This window comes from Solanum tuberosum, unplaced genomic scaffold, assembly GCF_000226075.1.
Source record: "Solanum tuberosum cultivar DM 1-3 516 R44 unplaced genomic scaffold, SolTub_3.0 scf00031, whole genome shotgun sequence".
Taxonomy (NCBI): Eukaryota; Viridiplantae; Streptophyta; class Magnoliopsida; order Solanales; family Solanaceae; genus Solanum; species Solanum tuberosum.
The window spans coordinates 362,997-366,634 of record NW_006238957.1 but is presented as its reverse complement, the minus strand read 5'-3'; the positions used below and the strand labels follow the sequence as shown (position 1 = coordinate 366,634).

Below are 3,638 nucleotides of genomic sequence, written 5' to 3'. Positions count from 1 at the left end.
CCAATCGCAAGAAATTTCTGCACTATATATTGAAAAGCAAATGTTATCTACAGAAAGCTTCTTTTCACCAAGCTTAATTAATAACACCACTCTCAATCATTTCTCTGTACAAATCGTTACCCTCTCGAGTACGTTCACCAACACCAGTAAACACTGAGAAACCACATGCAGACGAGAAGTGAATATAAAAGTAGATTACCTTAAAGAAAGATAATACATGAAGATTCTTTTTTTACTCCGTAATAAGCACTGTCTCCAACACCTGCACCAACAAAAAGTCCAATCTTTTCACCTCTTTGATACGGAACAAGTAGATCTACCACCTGTCAACAAAAGCAGCTAAATAATACTACCAGAGACAGTAGACAACAGCGTGATTTATGTATTCAGAATTATTTGTTTATCGAGTGAAGGGCCAACGATTTTTCTCGGTTTTAACCTCTCCTCAAGCCTAGCCTTGTTCTCTTTCGTAGCAGTCACCTTTTTGTCACGTGCTCGAAGAACATCAGCATTGACAACATCCTTCAGATCCATATCGAGTGTGTAACGAGTAGGCATGATGTGGTTGTAGTTCACGAGCTTGATGAAAGCCTTCACACAAGATTTCTTCGCCTGCTTCTTTGCTGAATCCTTACCAATCACATTCTTCTGGTACTTTGTGACACCTGCAACCAAACAATGGTCATATGGCCTGTCCCTTGTTTCTTCATCAAATGAACTTAGAATCACAACTTTTCAGGCAACATATTTGCCTTGAAGAATGACAACAACTTTGTTTGGCTTCAAAAACTTCACCATTCTCGCCACTGCGGATTCTCTCTCTCTCTCGACTTGGATGAAATGGTAAATTTTGAACTTACGAACTCTACAAGTACACTATTTCACATTCAAATTTGATAAGTCTTAATGTTTCCAATGTTTTGATGATCCTCACAAATGCAGGGATCCGGTCCTCTGCAGAGACTTCTCGTCCAGGGCAGTGTGCTATACAGCTGGAAAGTTGTCTTGTCAGAGGTAGGTGAGGTCGTCAGTGTACTATACCAATCAGAATGGACGAGGTTGTTTGTCCAACGGTTAATAATTCTTTATGATTGATTTAATCAACATGACAAACAACAAATCAATTCATACATTCAAAAGGAGAGAAAATTCAAGCTTCACCAAAAACAACAAGGGACCTCATCTACTGAAGAACTTGCTTCCTGAACCTGTTGTTATTTTGATTGCTTGTATTTGTGCTTAACTTGTAGGATTCATTTCACTCTGTTAGAAACATTTCAAAACTTTGTGTGAGTCATTGTAAGAACATAGTTAAGGGTAACTTTGTATCTTACGGTCAAAAGTCTATATTAATCTGTGAGGGTTAGTATAGTGGGCAATGAATGCATTGGATAGGCTCATTAAGTAATATGTTGTATTACTTAGGTTGAGATTAGGAGGTTAATATTAGTGTGTGGTTGTAAACTGTGTTTCGCTTTTGCTTGAGAAGATTAGTGAAAACAGTTTTGAAAATCATGTGAGACAGGTCGTGGTTTTACTCCCTTGAGCAAGGAGGTTTCCACGTAAAGTATCGTGTGTTTCCGGCATTTAATTTACTATGCTTTAACTGTGTTAAAGGACTAGGTCCTGTTACATTTAGTGGACACATACATTCCATCAAAATTCAAAAAGTAATTTGAATCGCTGAAAACACAATAAGAAAATGCTAAATTTTGAACTTATGGGCACTACAAGTACACCATTTCACATCCAAATCAAAAATATAATTTGAACCGCTGACAAACACAAGAGAAAACTGCTAAATTTTGAACTTATGAGCACTACAAGTATACTATTTCACACCCAAATAAAAAAAGTACCTTCAATCACAGAGTAATACAACAAGAAAATGCTAAACTGTGAAATTATGAACGCTACAGGTACACCTTTTCACATCCAAATCCAAAAAATAACTTAAACCACTGAGAAATACAATAGGAAAAAGGTAAATTTTGAACTTATGAATGCTACAACTACACTATTTCATAACCAAATCCAGAAAAAAGAATAGCTTGAACCACTAAAAGATGCATAAAAAACGCGAAAATAAAGTTTTGCACAATCACATAAACAACATAACGTACTTTCAAAGATCGTCAAGAAGTTCCTGAGGAGGTAATTAAAATATTTGTTATTTTAATCAGGGTTAGGACTTTAATTTAGGTAATTAAATCTCAACCTTTAATTTTTAATTATGACACATGACTTCCATCCGAGTAGGAACTTGGGGAAATGGAGAGAATGAGTAATGGACAAGAGTCTCATCCAGTAAGTTATACAAAATTTTAAAGTATTTATAGAAAAAGGGCCAAAAATACCCCTAGATATTCGAAAAGGTTTAAAATACCCTCGATTCACCTATTGGGTTAAAAATACCCCTCGGTCCACCTTTTTGGTCCACAATTTCCCTTAAATCTAACAATTATTTATTTTTCAATTTTATTATTATTAATTATTACGTGGAATCTATCTATTGGATGAATTTAAATTCCAATCTGTTAGTGTAGGGGCATTTTAATATTATAAGAATGTTGTATTTAGCATTGACCGTTTGCCCCTAAGTTATTACTTCCTCTATTCATTATTGCTTTATAATATGCATTGGTTGACTTTCATTTGTTGTAGTAAGGTGGGAGTTGATGGAATTCATTTTTCTGCCGTTTGGACCATTAAGTTGGAGCATTACTCCATAGAGTAATTGCATAAGTTACTATTTCCTTGGTGCAAACTGCACCAGGTTCAAGCCGTTGGTGGCTTTTAGCCTTTTATCCCATTATTGCTTACTCTTTATTTCTCCATTATCCCTTATAACCTATGTAACTCCTAAAACCATTATCTTCACTATTTACTACACCATTATCTTCCTATTTATTGTTAGGAAGACTTCTTCTAGTATAAATAGTGGTGGTCTTCATTTGGTTTAGATATAAGAAAATATAGAGTGCATAAAAGTTAGTCAACAAAGAGAGTTATTATTAGTTGAAGGGAGGTGTTCTTTTTGTGGAGCTTTGGACTCAACTCTTGTCCAGAGTTGTTGAGTTATATTTTGTGATTAGGCAGTTGTATCCTGGAGGAGAGTTCTTATTAGTTGAAGGGATGTGTTCTTTTTGTGGAGCTTTGGACTCAACTCTTGTCCAGAGTTGTTGAGTTATATTTTGTGATTAGGTTGTTCTATCCTGGAGGAGAGTTCTTATTAGTTGAAGGGAGGTGTTCTTTTTGTGGAGCTTTGGACTCAACTCTTGTCCAGAGTTGTTGAGTTATATTTTGTGATTAGACTGTTGTATCCTGGAGGAGAGTTCTTATTAGTTGAAGGGACGTGTTCTTTTTGTGGAGCTTTGGACTCAACTCTTGTCCAGAGTTGTTGAGTTATATTTTGTGATTAGGCTGTTGTATCCTGGAGGGGACAAGTCAAGAGGACTACTGCTGGACCGGTGAAAACATTTGCTGCAGTGGGCTTGAATCTTCCTAAAGTGAGCGAGATATCTGTGCCTCAGCCTTGAAGAGATTTTATTTCTTCATTTTATTTTCAATTGTAATCTTGTAATTTGGTTATCTTGTAAGTTTTCACTAACAATTTTAAGGAGATTTAGAATGTCTAC

The 3,638-nt window shown here is 35.7% G+C and overlaps 1 pseudogene; it reads right to left on the bottom strand.

The window, feature by feature from the left end:
- Positions 1–400: 400 nt before the first annotated feature.
- LOC102598574 (60S ribosomal protein L27-like) lies at positions 401–800 on the bottom strand (annotated as a pseudogene).
- Between the last annotated feature and the right edge of the window lie 2,838 nt (positions 801–3,638).